General features: G+C 39.5%; 1 protein-coding gene across 1 annotated transcript in view; it reads left to right on the top strand.

Annotated features, from left to right (window-relative positions):
- PDE4D (phosphodiesterase 4D) overlaps positions 1 to 24,882 on the top strand; it is a 377,805-nt gene that overhangs the window by 141,593 nt on the left and 211,330 nt on the right. The gene's annotated exons all lie outside the window — the stretch shown is intronic.

The raw sequence follows: 24,882 nt of genomic DNA, 5'->3' as shown, positions 1-24,882 counted from the left end.
TTCTCTCTAGAGTTGATAAAACCAATGATGTTTGCTCAACTGCATCATTCTCTAATTTAAAAAGGATGATGGGCAAAATTGTATAAACTGAAGATAAACAGTAGATTGAATTTGTATATGCTCTCACTCTTGGTAGGACATCTATTTTTCCTAGAGAATACATTGTCTGGGAAAAGTGAAAATTAAATTTTTATTGGAGGCATTTACACTGAAAACGTTAGCTTATAGTCATGTAGGACCTGGCTGAGATTTAGCTGCCTAACCATGTGAATCTTTCTGAATATTTTGAAAAGCTTTAAACTCAGTTTGCAAGTCCCCATGATATCAGCATATTTGTCTCTTTGAATGCATCTTCATTGATGTACCACACAGATGTTAGCACTGGTTTGCTGGCTCATTTGAGAGATCTTTGTGGAGGCTTGCCTAAATTAAACCATTTTTGGAATATTAATCACTGGAGGCAAGTAGAGAAAACATTGGACAGGCTTGAATATCGTTTAAGACATGGCACAGCTTGGAAAGTAATTAAAACAGATAAGCTGGTTTACAGATCACATACCATCATTAGCTCATTTTTTCAGCACATTCCATTCCTGTTTACTCTAGTATTCTTTAGTTTTCTAGGTTCTGCAGGCTTCTAAATAGGACCTGACTCTTACTCAGTACCTTTGCTGTCATTTAAGATCACTCTGCCTCTGTGTAGTTAATGTCCAGTTTCCTCTTCTGCATATACATCCGTCCAATAACAATAACATCTTCTCACGGCACCATCTCAACAGCTCAGGATAGGTTGTGGTACATCTTAGAAGAATGTATGGGGTCCCTGAACGTCTAGTGTTATTCTTGGTATTCTAACAGGTCATTAGGTTATCCCAGTAGGTCTACATGAGATTCTAGAAATGAAATGGCTCTTGGTTGCCATTTATTAATAGTTATAAAATGATGATACTCTCTTCTCCCTAGGAATGAGCAACTAAAGTACAGTCACTTTGATTCAGGTTCTGAATTACAAAATTCCCATTGTGTAATTGTCTTTGTTTGACAATTATAGGAGATAGAAGAAAACTCTATGACAGGGCTCTTAATCTCAGATAGCTAATAATGTTATGAATGACAGGTTTTTGTGTCAAATAATTAGTGAAAAAACATTGTTAAAGTCCTAATTGTTGTCCTTGCAGGCTACAGGTAAAAGTATGTCAATACCTACCTCTGTGCACCTGTCTCCACCATCTTTCAAAAACTACCCAGTTCACTCTCCTTTTTAATCTGCTCTTTTGGCAGTGAAGCTTCTTCCATAATTACATCTCTCCACATTCTTCCAACCCCACTCCAAGACCCACATCTACTTGCTGTATATCCTTATATGTTGTGTTGCCTTAATATTCTGAAATGTATCTTTAATTCATATTGACCTCTGAAAATCATCCCAATTCAAATAATGTTTATCAGTCACCCATAAAGTAAAGTCATGGTGCCAGTTATCAGAGGAAAGGTGATTTCCTTTAAATGCACAAGGTGCATTTAATCTAGCTCCCATCACTGTTGTGTGCTCTCTTCCCTCCTGCTCAGCGCTCTCTTCTTCACTGACTCTGCTTATCACCCCTTAACATATTATCTCCAGCATATAGACGTGGACCCTTTTCTCTCTGCTTTGGAAAATTCTTTAATGTATATGTTCAGCTATCAGCTTTCATCAGATGACTTACTGCTCAGTATCTCTGGCCCTGAGACCTCAGTTGAGCTCCAGAACTATAGCACCTCATTGCCTGCTAGAGATTTAGACTTCCTTGTTCAGCTGTTCCTTCACACTCACGTGCATGCATGAGTACATGTGTGCTTAGTCGTGTCCTGCTCTTTTCGATGCCATAGACTGTAGACCACCAGGCTTCTCTGTCCATGGGATTCTCCAGGTAAGAATACTGCAGAGGGTTGCCATTTCCTCCTCCAGAGGATCTTCCCAACCCAGGGATCAAACCAGCATCTCCTATATTGGCAGGCAGATTCTTTTACCACTGAGCCATCTGGGAGGCCCCAGTTAGAACATATTTGTCATTAATTCATTGCATTGATGGTGTCCACTCTTCTTTATTACAAAACAACTTCCTTTTCCCATTTGTCCTATTTCTGTCATTTTTGTCTTGTTTTCTTAGGTCTGAAATTTAAGATGGTCGTTTATTCATTCACACGCAATAAAAATACTTACTGAGCAACTAGGTGTATTCATAGCTTCCAGTCTGCATGGGGTAGGAGAAGAGGCGGGGCAGGAGGGCTGACAGTTTAGACTTTTGTCATAAAATGTGAGAAGCACCATCCTTGAGGCATTTACAAAACTACAAGACAAAAGGAGAGGAGAAGGAGAGTTTGCCAACCAGGGAAAGCCAGGCCAAGAGGGCAACATTTGGATAATGTGGGGCGAGGAGAATCAAGGCTCAGTTAAATAATGACAATTTGATTGGTGTAGGTAGGAAAACTTGGCAAGAGAGAAAGACTGGAATACAATCACAGAGTTGTTTAGCTGGGGTCATGTGATCCCATTCTTGTTTTTATTGCTTCTGATTACTCTGTTGTAGAGGGATTGAGTAAAGTGAAGTGATTACAGGGAAATCATTCATGTTGAAATTCATAGAAACAAAACAGGCTTAATATGATGGAGGCCCAGGTCAAGGGAGTTGAGGTGGGAGGACAGTTTAATCCAGAGGCAAGGGGTGGGTGTGTGGGTGGGTGTGTGTCTGTGTGTGTGTGTGGGTGTGTGTGTGTGTAGACAACCAGTGGGCAAGGCTGTGTGTGTGTGTGTGTGCCCACAAAGGAGTTGGGGTGGGATGACAGTTTAATTCAGAGGCAAGAGGCTGCATGTGTGTGTGTGCGTGCACATGCGTGCGCGTGTGTGTGTGTGTGTGTGTGTGTGTGTGTAGACAACCAGTGGGCAAGGAGAACCAAAGAGAATGCTGAAGTTTTGACCCCAAACTTGTAAATGAACAATGATGTTGACATAGGGACAGGGTATAAAGTAGACTGGAGAAGGCGATGGCACCCCACTCCAGTACTCTGGCCTGGAAAATCCCATGGATGGAGGAGCCTGGAGGGCTACAGTCCATGGAGTTGCTAAGAATCTGGCACGACTGAGCAACTTCACTTTGACTTTTCACTTTCATGCAATGGAGAAGGAAATGGCAACCCACTCCAGTGTTCTTGCCTGGAGAATCCCAGGGACAGGGGAGCCTGGTAGGCTGCCGTCTATGGAGTCACACAGTCGGACACGACTGAAGTGACTTAGTAGTAGTAGTAGTAGAAAGTAGACAGCATAAGGAATTTGACTTTTACACAGTGGGTCTGGAGCTATAGGCGGAACAAGACAACAGTTAAAGGAAAAGGGCAGAGCAGAAGCAACACTGCAGAGGATCAGGAGAAATTCGAAGAACCGGTTACTGTTTGCAGTGACTAGGTTTGGGAGGACCACTGGAAGAAGCATCTTAGTGGGGCAGTAGAAATAGAAGAATAGAGTTAGTGGAGGGTTGAATTGAAAGTGGAGATATCAGCAAGTGCAAGCTTCTCTTTAAAAGGTTAGTAAGTTAAAAGGGAAAAGAGAATTAAAGTTGCTCTAGAGAGAATTGAGTTCAAGGGAATTTATCTTTTTAATTCAAAACAGATAAGCTGAGGGACACAAGGGTTAAGTATGGAGTTGTAGCTGCTACCAAAAGTATGATCATGAGCTCAAGTGAAGGGACTAACCTTGGAAAAGTAGTACAGACAAGTACTGCATTCTTTAGAACAATGAAAAAAAAGTGAAAAGAGGAAATATAAATTTGGAGATGGGTGGGTGAAATATTTAGAGAATTGATGGTTTATGATATCTACTTTTTCATGCAAGTAGACACGATAAAAAAGAGTATATGTCTATAACTGAGTCACTTTGCTGTATAGCAGAGATTGGTACAACATTATAAATCAACTGTACTTCAGTAAAAAAAAGAAAGTATAGCCATTGATAACTAAAGGAAAGAGGATGGGGCAGCTTGAGAATAGGGGTTTAAAAGAGCCACACCACAATTATAAAGAGAACAGGAAATTTCCTGGCAGTCCAGTGGTTTGGACTCAACACTTTGACTGCCAGGGCCCAGGTCCATCCCTAGTTGAAGGACTAAGATACCACTAGCTCTGCAGTATGGCCCCAAAACCTAAAAAATATAGAAAGAGAATAGGATAAGAATACTAGAAAGAAAATTGCTGAAAAACCCCATAGATAATAATATGTAATATTGGATAGATAAAGAACCAGATTGAAACTCATATCTTCCAACTTTAGCAAAGGTGAAACAATTTGGCTTTAGATGGAAGCCAGGGACAAGCCCATGGTGTGTTCAGTTCAGTTCAGTTGCTCAGTTGTGTCCAACTCTTTGTTACCCCATGAATCGCAGCACGCCAGGCCTCCCTGTCTATCACCAACTCCTGGAGTTCACTCAGACTCACGCCCATCGAGTCAGTGATGCCATCCAGCCATCTCATCCTCTGTCGTCCCCTTCTCCTCCTGCCCCCAATCTCTCCCAGCATCAGAGTCGTTTCTAATGAGTCAACTCTTCACATGAGGTAGCCAAAGTATTGGAGTTTCAGCTTCAGCATCATTCCTTCCAAAGAAATCCCAGGGCTGATCTCCTTCAGAATGGACTGGTTGGATCTCCTTGCAGTCCAAGGACTCTCAAGAGTCTTCTCCAATACCACAGTTCAAAAGCATCAATTCTTCGGCGCTCAGCCTTCTTCACAGTCGAACTCTCACATCCATACATGACCACAGGAACAACCATAGCCTTGACTAGACGGACCTTAGTCAGCAAAGTAATGTCTCTGCTTTTGAATATGCGTTCTAGGTTGGTCATAACTTTTCTTCCAAGGAGTAAGCGTCTTTTAATTTCATGGCTGCAATCACCATCTGCAGTGATTTTAGAGCCCCCCAAAATAAAGTCTGTCACTGTTTCCACTGTTTCCCCATCTATTTCCCATGAAGTAATGGGACCGGATGCCATGATCTTTGTTTTCTGAATGTTGAGCTTTAAGCCAACATTTTCACTCTCCACTTTCACTTTCATCAAGAGGCTTTAGATTCCCTGGAGAAGGAAATGGCAACCCACTCCAGTATTCTTGCCTGGAGAATGCCATGGATGGAGGAGCCTGGTGGGCTACAGTCCATGGGGTCACACAGAGTTGGACACGACTGAGCAACTTCACTTTCACTTCACTTCACTTTCTGCCATAAGGGTGGTGTCATCTGCATATCTGTGATTATTGATATTTCTCCCGGCAATCTTGATTCCAGCTTGTGTTTCTTCCAGTCCAGCGTTTCTCATGATGTACTCTGCATATAAGTTAAATAAGCAGGGTGACAATATACAGCCTTAACGTACTCCTTTTCCTATTTGGAACCATAAGACATAGGTAAATTTTTAATGATTATGATGAGTACACTAAAGAAATAAATACATAAAAGGTAAACTTGAACTATCATAAAGAGTAAACAAGTATTTTATAAAAGTAGGAAATACTAGTTACAAAATAAGTAGTATAACAGAAGGTTACCCATGTGCTGTCATGAAGAAACATGGAGAAAATTACAGAATACATGGATAATTGCATAAGAGATATGTAGTTTTTCCCTCTTAAATTCTTCAAAATGCATTTTAATTTCTGGATAATAGTTACTTCTGTTGTTTTTGATCTAATGTTGTAATGATATTTGCATTTGCCAATACTCAGATATGAGCCACTGAGGAAAGTAACAGGAGTATTATCACTGACAAGAAAAATAGAATTTAGTCATAAAACTAAGAGTTTATTGAATACAAACTGTCAGTCAAACCACGTAAGTTCAAAGCAATTTTCAATCCTAATCTCCCAGTATGTCCTACCCTTTCCCCACCCCCATACGGGGCCTACAGGTCTATTCTCTATGTTTGTGCCTCTATTCCTGCCCTGGAAATAGGTTCATCTGTACCATTTTTTCTAGATTCCATACATACGTGTTAATATATGACCTTTGTTTTTCTCTGACTTACTTCACTCTGTATGACAAACACTTCATCCGTGTCTCTACAGACATGACCAAGTTTTGTTCCTTTTTATGGCTAATATTCCATTGTGTATATGTACTACATCTTCTTCTTTATCTGTTCACCTGTTATTGGGCATTTAGATTGTTTCCATGTCGTATCTAGTATAAATAGAGCTGCGATGAATACTGGAGTACATGTGTCAAATAGATAGCTGGTAGGAACCTGCTCTAAAGCACAGGAAGCCCAGCTCTGTGCTCTGTGATGGGTGCAATGAGAGGGGAGGTCCAAGAGGGAGGAGATGTATATATAAATGTAGCTAATCTACTTCATCGGAGAAGGCAATGGCACCCCGCTCCAGTACTCTTGCCTGGAAAATACCATGGACGGAGGAGCCTGGTGGGCTGCAGTCCATGGGGTCGCTAAGAGTCAGACACGACTGAGCGACTTCACTTTGACTTTTCACTTTCATGCATTGGAGAAGGAAATGGCAACCCACTCCAGTATTCTTGCCTGGAGAATCCCAGGGACGGAGGAGCCTGGTGGGCTGCTGTCTGTGGGGTCTCACAGAGTCAGACACGACTGAAGTGACTTAACGGTAACAGTAATCCACTTCATTGTAGAGCAGAAGCTAATACAACATTGCAAAGCAATTATACCCCAATAATAATGCAAAAAAGAACATTTTTTAGTTCATCTGTATAATGGACCTCTAGTCCCCATCTTCTGTTGAATAAACAGTAATACAGAGAATCCAGATAATCTAATTAGCTCTTTATTGTACTTACATACTGATACATATGGGGAGGTGTGGAGGGGCAGTGAGGAGGAGGTGAGTGGACCTGATGTACCATAAAAAGCTAGGGCACACTTGGTGGTCTAGGTAATTAATCCTGTCACCATACAGAAATATACGATCTCACTGAACAGCCTTTGCAGTGTCCCATGTGGTCATTCTCCCAGCCAGGAGTCACTATCCCCCAACCCCATGTCAAATTTCTGCCCTTTCCTTCAGTTCAGTTCACTCGCTCAGTTGTGTCCGACTCTTTGCGATCCCATGGACTGCAGCATTCCAGGGCTCCCTGTCCATCACCAACTCCCAGAGCCTACTCAAACTCATGTCCATCGTGTTGGTGATGCCATCCAACCATCTCATCCTCTGTCATCCCCTTCTCCTCCCACCTTCAATCGTCCAGCATCAGAGTCTTTTTCAGTGAATCGGTTCTTCATATCAGGTGGCCAAAGTATTGGAGTTTCAGGTTCAGCATCCTTATCAGTTAGCAGTTAGCAAGTCCCTCACCATCTCTTGAGCCTTTGTGAGTTTTCAGTTGTAGCTGCTCTTGGTCTTTTCCTATGACTATTGAGTAGAGGTGATGTAGCCTCTAGCACTGAATCTGAAAAAGGAAGAATGATTGCTTACATATCTATTCATTTTTATTACAGGTTACATTATTCTTCATTGGTCTTACTGAGCTATCTCTGAAAATAAAGCTGAAAAGAAATGTTGCATTACAAAGATTCTAGTCCTCACTGGATCTATATGAAAAGTTTGTAGCTCCAGCTAACTAGATTTTTAGATCTTGTTAGCACTAATGATGGAGAAGGCAATGGCACCCCACTCCAGTACCCTTGCCTGGAAAATCCCATGGACGGAGGAGCCTGGTGGGCTGCAGTCCATGGGGTCGCTAAGAGTCGGACACGACTGAGCGACTTCACTTTCACTTTTCACTTTAATGCATTGGAGAAGGAAATGGCAATCCACTCCAGTGTTCTTGCCTGGAGAATCCCAGGGACAGGGGAGCCTCGTGGGCTGCCGTCTCTGGGGTCACACAGAGTCGGACACGACTGGAGCGACTTAGCAGCAGCAGCAGAAGCAGCACTAATGAGCATCTTTCTCTTTTCTAACCTTGATCTGCCATTTGAAAGTTCTCTGTGCACATGTGTACTAAACTGTTTCAGTTGTGTCCGACTCTTTGCTACCCTGTGAACTGTAGCCTGCAAGGCTCCTCTGTCCGTGAGATTCTCTAGGCGTGAATATTGGAGTGGGTTGCCATGCCCTCCTTCAGGGGATCTTCCTGACCCAGGGATCGAACCCACATCTCTTATGTTTCCTGCATTGGCGGGCAGCTCCTTTACCATTAGCACCACCTGGGAAGCCCCTTAAAAATCCTCTACCATTATGTAAATATAGAAAGGAGCTGTGGTCAGATAATTCCTTGCCCATTTCCTGAGTTTTCCCAACTGAGGAAGTTTCTCACCCCTTCCTCGATGGTATAAGTAATGACACTAGGGCCAGAGTGGCTTAGGTATCCTGAGCCACCACAGGGAGCTCACATGGGTGCGACAGGTATTTGAAAATTTCAAGGGAAACACGGAAATATCTGTCAGTCACCTAGAGAACGAACAGCTTGAAATAGTCTCCATTTTCAACTTTAGATCATTAATTTTGTTCAGTGACATCATATCTTTGCAAAACTGGGTTGTTGATAATTGTTGTGATAAGAAGCAAGTGTTGCACAAAAATCAGTGTGAACCAGAAAGCAAGGGAGGCAATGTGCAAGCTCCTTCCCAAGTGAGAAGTTCTGTAGTCTTCAACGGGTACTCAGTTGTTGAGACAGAACCATATTAAATAGTTTGAACTAAACTCTTCATAATTTCCACTGTTAGTTATTTCTTTTGGCCAGTGGGGTGCTGTAGAAAATTGGTGATGGTAGTTTGATGGTTTTAGTCACTAAGCCCTGTTCAACTCTTGTGACCCTATGGACTGTAGCCTGCCAGGCTCCTCTGTCCACGGGATTTCCCAGGCAAAAATACTAAAGGGGGTGGCCATTTCCTTCTTCAGGGGATCTTCCCGACCAGGGGATCAAACCCGAGTCTTCTATATTTCAGGCAGTTTCCTGCATTGCAGGCAGATTCTTTACTACTGAGCCACCAAGGATATAAATTACTGAAATATTAAGAGTGTCATGAACTGAGAAAGTTTAAGAACCTCTTATTCAAGGTATTTATTCATGTTCTTAGGATCAGAGTTAAATCAAATCTCTGTGTGAAGAGATATTTTGTTAAGAGAAAGGAAAAAATTCAGTAGATTCACAGTCGTGAACTTCTGGATGAGCTCCAGAATTGATAATGTATCCTATTCTTTACCTCAGGTAGACAAAATAGTTTATTTTTGCCAAGAGTGATATTATTTTGGTGGTGAGCCAGATAAACTGGGATTCCTCTACCAGTCCTTGGAGGTTGGCAGGTTACTATCATTATTATTGTTATTAGGGTATTGATACAGACCCGAAACTCACACAGCCTTTAAATCTCAGGAAGTCTGTTGACAGAATATTCTAACGTCACTGGCTGCTAGAATACTGTTTTGCTACCTTCTTTCTTATTTTTGATTTTTTTTTTTTAATTCCACTTCTTTCTCCAGTCCCTGGGGTGGTTTTATTTCTAGCTCAAAACACAAGAGATCCATAAATGGCTAAAAATACTTACAAATTAGGAAAATATGCTTTTTCGATTTTTAAATTAAGGAATTAAAAATAGCAGCTGAATACACATTTTATATTCCTAATCTCATACTAAAAAAAATCATAAAAGGAAGTTCTAATATTCTAACATTTTGAATAATCATGTTTGTTAATGCCACAGGTAAAAATAGTCCATTTTAATGTGTTACCACAACATTTGTTTGAGTTATCATTGCACTGTGCTCCAGTCTTTGAAAATAGCAAATTAATTATGTGTTCTAATAATATTCTTTGCTTATCACTGCCGAAGTTATATATCCTAAGGTCTTAGGAAACATGTAGAGATAAATATTAGTTATGAAAAGTTCTTAAGGCAGAGGGGGAAAAAATGGAGATTGAACAAACTTACTAGTAATCCCTTATTTTCATGCTAAGGCTACTAAAATTCTATTATGTCTTTAGGAGAGTTTGCCCTAATATTTAGCACACAATTTTCTGAATTTCCTCCATATTCAGTATGCTTCTCAGTGTTTGAACTCTAATATTAATTGTGAAAAAAGAAAAAAAAGGCACCTGAGCTTTCCTCAACTCCCATAACTCTAGAGAAAAAGGCAGTGTGAAGATAAACTATTGAAACTTGTCAATGATTGTGCAGTTAGCTTTGACCTCAGACTTAATATTGATACTTTACAAAAGGTAACATCTACTTTTTAAAAATGTGGAGAGAATGGTAGCTTAAATGATGGCTAGCTTAAATGGTAGGGAATGATCACTTAAGAAAAGTGATCACTGTACAATTTTATGAGCTCAAATTCCTGCTAGGGAGCAAACTCAAATCAACTTTGGTCAAGGAAGAGCTGGCTTATTTTTCAGTGAATACAAAGAACATAACCTCTAAGAGCAAAGTGTGGATTAAGTTAATTACTCAACTAAAATTAGGAAAATTTGAAAACCGTCTTCAATGAAAAAATGACAGTAACCTGCGCAGTGCTCTCAGTGCAATATGGCCCTAAATGAATGAACCAAGTTGAAAATTATGAAGTCTTTTTATTTCTTGTAAGGGACCAATGCCCATTACACAGGAGGATCGAGTTCTATCAGTTATAGATACTGGGCCCAGGGCCTCCCACTTGCTTTTTTATCCCAACACTCTTTCCTCTACATATTCAGTCAGTCAGTTCGGTCTCTCAGTTGTGTCCAACTCTTTGCGACCCAATGGATTGCAGCACGCCAGGCCTCCCTGTCTGTCACCAATTCTCAGAGTTTACTGAAACTCATGTACATAGAGTCAGTGATGCCATCCAACCATCTCATCCTCTGTCATCCCCCTTCTCCTCCCACCTTCAATCTTTCCCAGCATCAGGGTCTTTTCAAATTAGTCAGCTCTTCGCATCAGGTGGCCAAAATATTGGAGATTCAGCTTCAACATCAGTCCTTCCAATGAACATTCAGGACTGATTTCCTTTAGGATGGACTAGTTGGATCTCCTTGCAATCCAAGGGACTTCCAAGAGTCTATACCACAGTTCAAAAGCATCAGTTCTTCTGTGCTCAGCTTTCTTTATAGTCCAACTCTCATATCCATACATGACTACTGGAAAAACCATAGCCTTGACTAGACTGACCTTTGTTGGCAAAGTAATGTGCTTTTTAATATTCTGTCTAGGTTGGTCATAACTTTTCTTCCAGAGAGCAAGCGTCTTTTAATTTCATGGCTGCAGTCACCATCTGCAGTGATTTTGGAGTCCCCAAAATAAAGTCAGCCACTGTTTCCACTGTTTCCCCATCTATTTCCCATGAAGTGATGGGACCAGATGCCATGATCTTTGTTTTCTGAATGTTGAGCGTTAAGCCAACTTTTTCACTCTCCTCTTTCACTTTCAACAAGAGGCTTTTTAGTTCCTCTTCACTTTCTGCCATAAGGATGGTGTCATCTGCATATCTGAGGTTATTGATATTTCTCCTAGCTATCTTGATTCCAGCTAAAGAAAACTAAAATCAAAACTACTCTCTAGTATTGTAAAGTTACCATTTCCTGAACTTTAAATCTTGACATTGAGTTGTGGGAATGAAGTGGATAGATCAGGGGAAAGAAGAAATTTGATTTCTAACGGAGGTAACCAATCTGTGTCTTTTGCTGCTGCTGCGAAGTCACTTCAGTCGTGTCCGCCTCTGTGCGACCCCTACACGGCAGCCCACCAGGCTCTCCCGTCCCTGGGATTCTCCAGGCAAGAACACTGGAGTGGGTTGCCATTTCCTTCTCCAATGCATGAAAGTGAAAAGTGAAAGTGAAGTCGCTCAATCGTTTCCGACTCTTCACAGCCCCATGGACTGTATAGCCTACCAGCCTCCTCTGTCCATGGGATTTCCTAGGCAAGCGTACTGGAGTGGGGTGCCATTGCCTTCTCCAATCTGTGTCTTTTACCACATTTTAAATAAAGGTATTATTAATAACTGGCTGCATTTTTGAATGAGAGTTTCATGCTTTTACTCATTCAGCAAATATTGACTGTACCTATTCCATGACTGGGTATCGCTTGAAGATACCATAGATCCATGACAACAAGTCAAAGAATTTTGTTTGGATCATACATTCTTGTCATGAAAAAAAGTCTAGATTCTTACCCAGATAGAAAAGCAGACTTACCCAGTCATTACTGAGATTCTTGTATAAATTCCTATTTCCATTTACACATCATTTCCTTTAAATATTGATTTTGTTTGTCAGTCTTAGATCCTTAGTGAGTTGTTCTCAATGCCATCTGTACAGTTTTATGCTCCATATAAGGAAACATAATCACACTATTGGAACATTGTATGATGTGCTTCACAAGATAAAATATACTAGGGATTATCATTAAGTCATGCTCACTAAATCCCTGTAAGATGAAAATTTTAAAATATGCTATTACAAATAGGAAATAAAGAGCCTTCAACCAGACCTATGGTTTTTCTTCAGAAAAAAAAGTCAGGAATATCGAACACTGGACTTTGTTATCAGATTCCTAGCACTCTGTGGCGTGGTTGAGATATAGATTCACTGGAGAAATATCCCCAATTATTCCATCTGCCTGTTGAGATCCTCTCAGACTTTTGTGTCAGTTTTCCATTCATTGTCTTAAGACTTCAGGGTTTTCTTAATCTTGGATAAATAAAACTTTGTTGTCATTGACACGGCTCAGTGGTACAAAAATCTACCTGCTGACAAATCAATGCAGGAAACACAGGAAACATGGGTTTGATCTTTGGGTCAGGAAGATTGCCTGGCAGAGAAAAAGGCAACCCATTCCAGTATTCTTGCCTGGAAAATCCCATGAACAGAGGAGCCTGGTGGACTACAGTCCACGGGGTTGCAAAGAGTCGGACATGAAAGAGTGACTAAGCACACATACTCTGGATAGCTAACCTCTCAACATATTTAGGACCTTAACTCCTACAGACTGTCCATGGAAGTAGAGAAATTAAAAGCAGAATAAAAAAGGACATCTGTTGGCATATCTGCAAATGTGGGAGTCTGCACTGTGACAAGAGATCATTTAAGCAGTTCAGTGCCTGACAGCGTCTGCCAGGAAATGTTATGAATGGTCCCAAGGCCAAGTCCTCTTAGCTCCCAGTTTTCTTTCCAGGGAGAACAGGGCTGCATACAGATCTCATGTTTCTGTGCCTCCACATTGACTTTTCCTTTGGGACTTAGAGAATTTCAGACTGAATTTGTTCTGTGCATCAGGGCCATTTTATTTGGCTGCTTATTTTTTTTGTTCCTTTGTTTCATTTTTGCTTTTTGCCAGAAAAATCAGAAAACAAGCATTATGGTTTATATGTTATCTAAAGGTCTCTATGGTGATTTTTTTTTGGTAAAACCTTCATTCAGTCATTATTATTTTCAATTATGAGTTTATTTTTACAGAAACTAAAAAAAAGGCAGTTGGTAAAAGAACTCTTTTGCAGCAAATCACACGGTTAATTCCACGTGTTAGCAACATACTTTTGTTTTACGTCTTTTAATGTTCATTATTTATCTTCAGTATATTGAGTCCCCATTCATTTTTCCCACCTACTATAGAGAGTAGGTAAAATTTCCTACATGTTTCACTGTTTTTTGGTGTTTTTTGTTTGTTTGTCTTATATTTGTTTGAAGGTAGCTCATGTTATGGGCTTCCCAGGTGGTACTAGTGCTAAAGTACCCACCTCCTAACACAGGAGGCATAAGAGACATGAGTTTGATCACTGGGTCAGGAAGATGCCCTGAAGGAAGACATGGCAACCCACTCCAGTATTTTTGCCTAGAGAATCCTGTAGATGGAGGAGCCTGGCAGACTACAATCCATGGGGTCATAAAGAGTCGGACACGACTGAGCAACTTAGCACACAGGCAGCCCATCTGTAGTATTTCTCTAGGAAAGAAACCTGATGTTTCCCAGACAGACAGCTTGCCTAAAACCCGGCTCTCCAGACACAGGAGCACTCTAAGAGTGGTGAAAGTATGCCATAAAGGTTCACAAACAAACCTCAAAGTTATCAGTTTAAGTTCAGGATTTTTACAAGGTTCACCATGTTTCACCCTTTGTGATTTTTAGTGTCTGTAGACTCTTTGGGAAGTGATGTATATGTCCATCTAGTTAAGACTATGGTTTTTCCAGTAGTCATGTATGGGATGTGAGAGTTGAACTATAAAGAAAGCTGAGCACCAAAGAATTGATGCTTTTGAACTGTGGTGTTGGAGAAGACTCTTGAGAGTCCCTTAGACTGCAAGGAGATCCAACCAGTCCATCCTAAAGGCAATCAGTCCTGAATATTCACTGGAAGAGCTGATGTTGAAGCTGAAACTCCAATATTTTAGCTACCTGATACGAAGAGCTGACTCATTTGAAAAGACCCTGATGCTGGGAAAGATTGAAGGCGAGAGGAGAAGGGGACGGCAGAGGATGAGATGGTTAGATGGCATCACTGACCCAATAAACATGAGTTTGAGTGAACTCCAGGAGTTGGTGATGGACAGGGAAGCCTGGCGTGCTGCAGTCCATGTGGTCGCAAGGAGTTGTACATGACTCAGTGACTGAACTGAACTGTGTATAAGAATTTATTCTTACACTTGCCTGGCATCTGTATGGAGAAGGCAAAGGCAACCCACTCCAGTACTCTTGCCTGGAAAATCCCATGGACGGAGGAGCCTGGTAGGCTGCAGTCCATGGGGTCGCTAAGAGCCGGACACGACTGAGCGACTTCACTTTCACTTTTCACTTTCATGCATTGGAGAAGGAAATGGCAACCCACTCAGTGTTCTTGCCTGGAGAATCCCAGGGACGGGGGAGCCTGGTGGGCTGCCGTCTCTGGGGTCGCACAGAGTCGGACACGACTGAAGAGACTTAGCAGCAGCAGCGTCTGTATAATCTTTATAGTTGCCATAGCATTCTCCCATGAAGTTCAGTACTTGATCCTCAAAACAATCATGTAAGGAAACGAGAAAGTATCATTAGCTCACTTTTAGAAATCACAGAATTCTACTCAAAAGTGTGTCTTTTCATCATGCACACACACACATGCACAATGTGAGTTGGAATCCAGGTATCTTGACCTTGAACATAGTGATATCGACCAACAGCTGCTGCTGGACCACTCATTTGGCATTTGCTGGCAGGTACAGTAGCCCCTAGGTGAAAACAGAAGAATTAAAGCAGTTGAACTAAAATCTTTATTTCCCTTTCAGGGGTGTAAAATCTTGATGGGCATTTGGGCAGATCTTTCCACTTAGGCTCTTTGCCAAATAATCAAAAATTTCTGTTATGTTAATATATCAGTGCTTTTTTGCCCTTAAGCTTAGAGTAGACTTTTTTTGGTTATATAAAACATTGTCTTCCTTGGAAAATTTGTAACTGAAGTTTTGTAAAAATTGCTCAAGAGCTGCACGAATTGAGATGATAAGTTACTAGCCATAGGTGACAGATTTCTCTTAATTTAAATTAATTAAAATTCAGTAAAAGTGGCCTTCAGTTCCTCAGTTGCCCTAGCCACATTTTGAGCCCTAAGTAGCCACTGTGGCTGGTAGATACGGACTTAGACAGCACAGAAAGAGAACAGTTCCACCGCTGCAAACACCTGTTGCGCCGTGCTGTACTAGAGTCTACAATATGGACTTCTATGGGGTTTCAGAAGAGTCTGAATCTATTTGTGTATGCAGAAAGCAGCATGGTGCAGTAGAAGTGAAACAGTATTTAAAGCCTGGGTTTAAATCCAGCTCCACTGCTCATTTTCATGCCTTGGGAGTTCGTGATTCAGTAAAACTTCAAAACCATCTGCAGACTGACACTGGGTTACTAAGTGCTTACTTTGTCAGATAAATGACTTTATTTATTTAACAAGGAAATTCCCATTGATATACACAATCATTTTATTTTCCAAAGGCATTTTGCTTGATTTTTTTAATAAAGAGAGTGGCACATATTCTCAAAATAAATGAGTCTTCCAAAGGAGTACAGTTAGCTTCTTTTTTTTTAATGTTTCTTTTTCAAAAAACCTCACTCCTTGGTTCATGTTTATTCTCTTCTTCACAAAGGCCAGTGAACATTCTGTTGGGCAAGAACCAGGTCTCAGCCTGGCATTTTTGGAAACCACTGAATTCTGCCACTTGCCAAGGGCATGACTGCCAGTGAGTTACTCAAGTTCTCTGAACCCAGTTCTTTATCTTAGGATGGGAACGTGAGCATCCATTTAATGCAGAGGCATCAGAATTAAATTTCATGGGTCGGTAAAGCACGATCTGGTACATAGTAGTTGCACAGAAAGCATCCTACTCTCATGCCTCTCCTTAATGGCAACCCACTCCAGTACTCTTGCCTGGAAAATCCCATGGACTGAGAAGCCTGGTAGGCTACAGTCCATGGGGTCACAAAGAGTCGGACACAACTGAGCGACTTCACTTTTACTTTCTTTTAATCTACAGAATTGTTTTACCTCATGCAGATCTTAAAAAATTGTTGTTCTTGCTACCCATAAATATTTTCCCTGGGAACCCATCTTGGAGAAAAACCAAGCGGGCAGAGCCACTGACGTTAAGAACAGGCCTGTCAAATGAGATAACCTAGGAAAGAAGAACCTGTTCCTACAACGGAGTGAGGACGCTTCTGAAAGCTTGCTGTGTACTCAACCCTTTCCTGTCCTCCTTCTCCCTCCATGGAGGTCAGGCATCACCATTACATGACAGTGATTTGTGCCTTCACGTGCCTGGAAGGATCCCTTTCTCATATTGGCTTTTATTACACAAAGTAAATAGGCTTAGAGAGTGTCTCTATGTCTGCAAATCGCTTTTAACTTCTTACATCTAGAAAACCTTTTGCTATATAATTTTACAGTGGATCATCTTTCATGCCATCATTTAACAAATTTGAGGCCATTTATTGGTATCATGTGTATTCTCTAATGAAACCTTAAATTTTGTCTTATGACAAAAAAGAAGAGATTACACTTCAGACTAGAGAATTTTTGCTTATGTTGCATTAGCTCCAGTTTCATTTACTTTCTTATCAATGCATGTGGTATGAGCATACATGGGCCAAAAAATGAAGGGTTTTGTTTTAAGAATGTTTTTGGTCAAATATCAGGCGAGACCTTAATTCTTAAAATGTGAGTAAGCAGTGAGCAAATGATTTAAATTTTTTAAGACTAAATAGCTTTCAATGTCTGACTTTGATATATAACTTTCCTTTCTAAAGTTATAGGATATAACTTATTTATTTTTCTAAAAGATTTTACTTTGGGCAGAATTCTAGTTTCACAGCAGAGTTAAGAGGAAAGCATAGAGATTGCTCATATACTTTCTGTCCGCTACCAGAGTGGTACGTACATCTGTTACAATTGATGACCTTGCACTGATATTATATGCCTTTAATCTTAGGAAATATACCTTAATGAAATTTTGCAGAGCAAATGGTGTTTGAAGGGCTTTTACATTGAGTGGTACAGACAAAATAAGCTAGTAAATTCTCCTTATACTGATAAGGATGCACCTTTTCCTCCACAATAATTTTATCCTTTCTTATTTGAAATACAGAGGCAGAAAATCAAAATACTTTCCCTAGAGTTGCACTCGAATGTACACACAATGTATACATAAATATTTTTATATGGGGGTATTTACATATGCATGCATTTGCACATAAATGCCATCTCCTGAGACATTTGTTATGTATGACATGCATGTAATTTAGCTGCATTCTGAATATGAATGTATGATACTGAACTCTCAGGCAGAATTATCACCTCAGTAGGAAACCAAAAATTATTTGATTTCATCTTATTATTTTAGTTTAGGGAAGAAGGACATGAAAATCAGTAGATGGGTAGAGACTGTTTTGTGAGTCATTTTAGTGATTTGTGTTGTTTTGTTCTGCATTTTTACATTAATTGTTCCATTTGTTGTCTTTATGGTATATATCAGCTTCATGAAATGAAAAATGTACTATAGATTAGGGATTTTTTGGAATGTGCTTTTGGCATTGATAAATGCCACTACTGATGCCAAATTGCACAGTGTTTTAAGCACAGACCCATCAAGAGTCACACTGCCTGTGTTTGAATGCTGGCCCCATCATGCTATGGGCATTTGATTTTTTTGTCCTTCTTAGGCCTCCCGTCCCTTATCTTAAAAAAAAAAAAAAAAAACCTAATACAGGATAATCGGTGTAATGTTCTTTTGCATAGTGCCTAGTGCATAGTAATCGTTTGATAAATATTAATTACCATTATTATTTTATAGGGAATTCCCAGGTAGCTCAGTGGTAAAGAATCTTCCTGTCCGTGCAGGAGATACAGGAGAAGCCCGTTCGATCCCTGGGTCGGGAAGATCCCCTGGAGAAGGAGATGGCAACCCACCCCAGTACTCTTGCCTGGGAAATCCTGTGGACAGAGGAGCCAGGCGGGGTACAGCCCATGGGGGTGTGGAGTCAGACACAACTGAGTGACTGAGCACACATATTCTTTTATAATAATTATAATTGTTTGAAATTATTATTACTATTATTTATCAGTTTGTTGGATATTTGTACTCTGATTTTTCAAAGTAATTGTACTGAAAGCCCATTTAAGAAATAAAAAATTATAGGAACATATTAAAAGGGCCCCCAGTGCTGAAATCAACAAACATTGAGTAATTTTGCTGAGCATCTGTGGAAAGGAGGTTAGTTTGTTACTATTCAAGTCTATTAGGAAATTACAATTCTAGGCCAAAAGAAAGGGTTAAAAGTACATAAGCTGTTTCCTTATAAAGTTAAAAACTTGGATGTTCTCACACACCTGTTTTCATAGAATAGGTTTTAGCTTATTTGTCTGTTAAAATTGAGGAAAGGGCTGTAATTCCGTCTCTCCATTTGGAGTTTTTCCTTTTTGGTTCTAGTATGCGTTTTAAATGCAAAGTTGATTTTCAAGTGAGGGTTAACATTTCAGCTTGATGACTGATAACTATGGTCAGAATTATAGAAAACCCACTGAAACTATGTATACAGACATGCACAAATGGTTTGGAATTTGATACTGAAAAAATTCAGATTGAATCATACTGCTGCACATAGTACTGAATTGCTTTAATTTTGATCTTGTAGTAACTTACATTATTTTTAGTCCTCACTCAAATGTTCCTGGACATTCCTGCCAAAGTTCAAGTCTTGGTAGTTGTGATTTTGACCACGCTTTTGTGTTAAATGGGTTACCTTAATTCTAAGTGGCCAGTAGCAACAAAGAAGGTTTCTTTCAGGTATGGCTGATGTTGGCTTCATGTTATAGGAACTTCAGTCCCTGGGGTCCCATAGTGGAAGTACTAGTCTTTTTTTTAAAATTATTATTACTTACAGTGAAGCTAGTTGTAAACTAAAGGGCCAAGCAAGGCAGAGAAACCATATTTTCAGGTGAATCTGATAGACAGTGAAGAAGAGTTTTTCTTTATTTTTGTTGTTATTTTGTTTCAGTAGTATTGTGTCTACTAGGAATTTATGGAATTCATAATACCTCCTTCAAAAGTAATTTTAAAAGATTTGTTATATTCTTAAATGAGGCATTCATATTTTCTCAGAGAGCAACATTATTTTTTTGGAAAAGCAAATCATTTAAAAATGATACCTATGGAAAAATACGATTTGGTTTCACAAAAAGTCTTAGTTGCCAAGTTTCCAGAATATTTTTATTGTCTGAAATCATAGTTTCATGATCTTAATTAAAAAGGGTAGCAACACACTGTGCTGTACACCAAAAACTGATGTGACATAAATCAGCTGTACTTCAATTTTTTAAAAAGGGTAACAACATGAAATATTCAGCATCACCTTTAATTAGTACACAATGAACACTATTTCTCAAGTAGTATTTTAATGTTTGGCTTTGTCTTATGAGCATTTTATCAAAATAAGCATTTATTTTTACTAGGTTGTTTTTAAAGGAATGAACGAACTAAAATACATTTGAGTAATTCATACAATTCCATTCACCATTGCAACAAAAAGAATAAAATACTTAGGAATATATCTACCTAAAGAAACTAAAGACCTATATACAGAAAACTATAAAACACTGATGAAAGAAATCAAAGAGGACACTACTAGATGGAGAAATATACCATGCTCATGGATCGGAAGAATCAATATAGTGAAAATGAGTATATTACCCAAAGCAATTTACAAATTCAATGCAATCCCTATCAAGATACCGGTGATATTTTTCGCAGAACTAGAACAAATAATTTCAAGATTTGTATGGAAATACAAAAAACCATGAATAGCCAAAGCAATCTTGAGAAAGAAGAATGGAACTGGAGGAATCAATTTGCCTGACTTCAGGCTCTACTACAAAGCCACAGTCATCAAGACAGTATGGTATTGGCACAAAGACAGACATATAGATCAATGGAACAAAATAGAAAGCCCAGAGATAAATCCACATACATATGGATACCTTATCTTTGACAAAGGAGGCAAGAATATACAATGGAGTAAAGACAATCTCTTTAACAAGTGGTGCTGGGAAAACTGGTCAACCACTTGTAAAAGAATGAAACTAGATCACTTTCTAACACCGCACACAAAGATAAACTCAAAATGGATTAAAGATCTAAATGTAAGACCAGAAACTATAAAACTCTTAGAGGAGAACATAGGCAAAACACTCTCCGACATAAACCACAGCAGGATCCTCTATGATCCACCTACCAGAATTCTGGAAATAAAAGCAAAAATAAACAAATGGGATCTAATTAAAATTAAAAGCTTCTGCACAACAAAGGAAAACATAAGCAAAGTGAAAAGACAGCCTTCCGAATGGGAGAAAATAATAGCAAATGAAGCAACTGACAAACAACTAATCTCAAAAATATACAAGCAACTCCTGCAGCTCAATTCCAGAAAAATAAACGACCCAATCAAAAAATGGGCCAAAGAACTAAATAGACATTTTTCCAAAGAAGACATACGGATGGCCAACAAACACATGAAAAGATGCTCAACATCACTCATTATTAGAGAAATGCAAATCAAAACCACAATGAGGTACCACTTCACACCAGTCAGAATGTCTGCGATCCAAAAATCTGCAAGCAATAAATGCTGGAGAGGATGTGGAGAGAAGGGAACCCTCCTACACTGTTGGTGGGAATGCAAACTAGTACAGCCACTATGGAGAACAGTGTGGAGATTCCTTAAAAAATTGCAAATAGAACTGCCTTATGACCCAGCAATCCCACTGTTGGGCATACACACAGAGGAAACCAGAATTGAAAGAGACACATGTACCCCAATGTTCATTGCAGCACTGTTTATAATAGCCAGGACATGGAAACAACCTAGATGTCCATCAGTAGATGAATGGATAAGAAAGCTGTGGTACATATACACAATGGAATATTACTCAGCCATTAAAAAGAATACATTTGAATCAGTTCTGCTGAGATGGATGAAACTGGAGCCGATTATACAGAGTGAAGTGAGCCAGAAAGAAAAACACCAATACAGTATACTAACACATATATATGGAATTTAGGAAGATGGCAATGATGACCCTGTGTGCAGGACAGCAAAAAAGACACAGATGTGTATAGCGGACTTTTGGACTCAGAGGGAGAGGGAGAGGGTGTGATGATTTGGGAGAATGGCATTGAAACATGTATAATATCATGTAAGAATCGAAATGCCAGTCTATGTCTGATGCAGGATATGACACGCTTGGGGCTGATGCGCGGGGATGACCCAGAGAGATGTTGTGGGGAGGGGGGTGGGAGGGGGGCTCATGTTTGGGAACGCATGTACACCTGTGGTGGATTCATGTCAATCTATGCCAAAACCAATACAGAATTGTAAAGTAAAAGTTAAAAATAAATAAATAAATAAATAAATAAAAAATAAGCATTTATTTTTACTAGGTTGTTTTTAAAGGAATGAACGAACTAAAATACATTTGAGTAATTCATATAATTATTAGAATCTATTTTAAGATAGAATTAGCAGTTACATTTCAATGCATTTAGATAGACATCTGCTTGAAAAGTTTAGAGACTACTAAACATAGGCTACAGTCATCAGAAATTATTTAAAAGTGTGCCTGTGTGTCAGTCGTGTCCAACTCTTTGCAACCCCATGGACTGTAGCCCCCCAGGCTCCTCTGTCCGTGGGATTTCCCAGGCAAGTATACTGGAATGTGTTGCCAGTTCCTCTTCCAGGGGATCTCCTGCATCTCGTCTTACCACTGAGCCACCTGGAAAGCCCATTTAAAAAGTATGTGTGCTCAGTCACTCAGTCGTGTCAGACTCCTTGTGACCTTTTTAGACCGTAGTCCGCCAGGGTACCCTGTCCATGGGATTCTTCAGGCAAGAATACTGAAATGGGTTGTCATTTCCTCCTCCAGGGATCTTCCTGACTCAGGGCTCGAACCCATGTCTCCTAGCCATCGCGGAAGCCCCATTTAAAAGTATAAAGGCATTTCCCATGGTTCAGAACAATTGGAAGCAATCATGTCAGTTTTGATCAACCTCCCATTCCTGGCTATTGGAGGCACATAGAATTACCTTGAAAAAAACTGAATTCATTAACTGATGCCCAGGAGGGACAGTGATCCTGTCAGGCAGCATGCAGTTTTGAGAGCTCAAATATTAGGGTACCCTTCTTGAGTCATGGTTAAGTAGAGGGTTAGAGAAAGCAAATGAAAGAACAACCAAAACCTTATCATGATCTGAATTATAATCATTAGAAGGACCTCTCGCCAAATGGTTCAACTTCTGCCTCTGGAATTGGGAGTGGGGTGGGCACAAAAAGACGGATATCATCCATTCTTTCTGACAGCTAGTTGGTGCTGAGAAGCTTTTGAATAAAACACTTTGCTAAATGAAAAAAAAGGTATAAAGGTATGTAAAATTTTTCATGATTCAACGGGTTTAGTGTTAAAAACAAGATATAAAGTGGAATTAGAGTAGGATTCTAACTATGTAAGAAATCATGTATCTATAAAAATCCTATGTAACATACATTTGCTCACATATCCAGAAGGAAAGTGTTATCAACAGTTATCTTTGGGTGACTCAAGGTTTTATTGTATTTCCCAAAGTTTCTATAGTTCATATGAGTCTTATATTTGGTATATGTTTATATTAGCTTTTTAAAAGATCAGGTATATTGTATTATGTCTTTGTTTGTTTGTTTTCTATGTCTGTACTTCTGTGAACATGGGAATAAAGAGTGGTGAATAGAAAGTTCCTCCTGTAGCTAATTCTTGGATGTTGTCAAACAGGGCTCCCAGAAGCATTTTTATGCACTTTTTATTTTGGGGCTCCCAGAAACATTTTAATACACACATTAAAAACAAGAACATACTTGTTCTCTAATTAGCTTCTAATTCTAAAAGAGGAGGGTCAAGGGTGACAATGCGTAGGTGATAGTTTCAAGTCTAAATGAAGAAAGACACTAGGATTTCAAAATACCGTTGTCTGCATGTTTATCAATTCCCTAATCCTATTGACAAACTCCAGAGGAGAACGACTTTCTGGTTTTATAGCCAGAGACAGTGAAGCGTGGAAGATCAAAAAGTTTACACAATATTCAGAAAGTAAGCCTCAGCCCGTGGCCCCTCTTCAAAGCACTAGTTCATCCAGCCACCCATCATCCTGAAATTTGCGATGTGTGATACTCAGAAGCAGCAGGTACTTTGTGGCCACTAATCCTTTTTAGCTTTGTAGGATTAGAAGTCTTCACTCAGTAAAGTATAAACTTTCTTCTAATTAACAGCATCTCCTTTTCCTTCTGGGTTGGTCATAATAAAGTGTGGAAAGGTCATTGGCACGTGTGTTTCACATACAATCTTGAAATGAACTAGTTTACAAAGCTCTATTTTCAGGTGCTGCTGTTGGTTGAACTTAATTTGTTAAGAAGGCAAGAAGCTTTTCCTCATTTAAGTTCTTGAATAGTTTATGGATCCCAGTGAAGTCTCTGTGAGGGTTTGCTTTTTGATTTCTCTCTTTTGGTTTCTTGTCAGTGTTGCTGGCTTCTTTTTGAAATTTTTATTTATTTATTTATTTTTATTTATTTATTTTTTACTGGCTTCTTATTACAGAAAGAATGAGGGTAGAAAATAAAGGGCTGTAGTAAATACTGCAAAAGTAGCAGAAGGATGGCCAAAGTCATAGGGAGTATTTCTTTTTTTTTAATTATTATTATTTTTTTAATGTGACTGTCTTTTTTTTTTATTGGAGGCTAATTACTTTACAATTTTGTATTGGTTTTGCCATACATCAACATGAATCCGCCACGGGTGTACACACGTTTCCCATCCTGAAGCCCCCTCCCACCTCCTTCCCTGTACCATCCCTCTGGGAGTAGTTCTTGACGGTGGTCGTTTCTCTCTGGAAAAACAGAATATTCAGTAGTGCCCTGTTGAGCCTCACATTCCCCTGCCTCCAGTACCGCTGGCTCAGAACTCAGCAGGCTTTGTCTTTGAGGAAGGAGAGAGGCTGCCCCAGGCCCAGGGACCAGAGGGGGTGACAGGTTCAGCTCATGTTAACCAGAGCAAGTGACTGACAAAGACTGAGACAAAGATTTTTTAAAAATTATACGTTCATCATATATTCAGAGATAACTTAAACCTTGCATAATTTTGAAAATAAAAGATTAGCTATTTATTAAGGACAGTTGCAACTGAAATGCTAGAAATAATTCTACTCTGACTAAAATGAGACAGTCTTGAGATATTTGGCAAAAACAATTGCTGGTCAAGTTAAGTCAAAAGAGTGAAATATCTCCATCAGTAAAACTATAACTTCCTTTATGCTTTGACAGGGAAAGGGAAGCAAGACTGATAAATTACCCTAAATATTGTATATTTCAAATAAATTCTTTTCAGTGCTTGGGAGTGAAATATAAC

Source organism: Oryx dammah, unplaced genomic scaffold (assembly GCF_014754425.2).
Source record: "Oryx dammah isolate SB20612 unplaced genomic scaffold, SCBI_Odam_1.1 HiC_scaffold_20, whole genome shotgun sequence".
NCBI classification, from domain to species: Eukaryota; Metazoa; Chordata; class Mammalia; order Artiodactyla; family Bovidae; genus Oryx; species Oryx dammah.
This window is presented reverse-complemented; position numbering and strand designations above follow the sequence as displayed.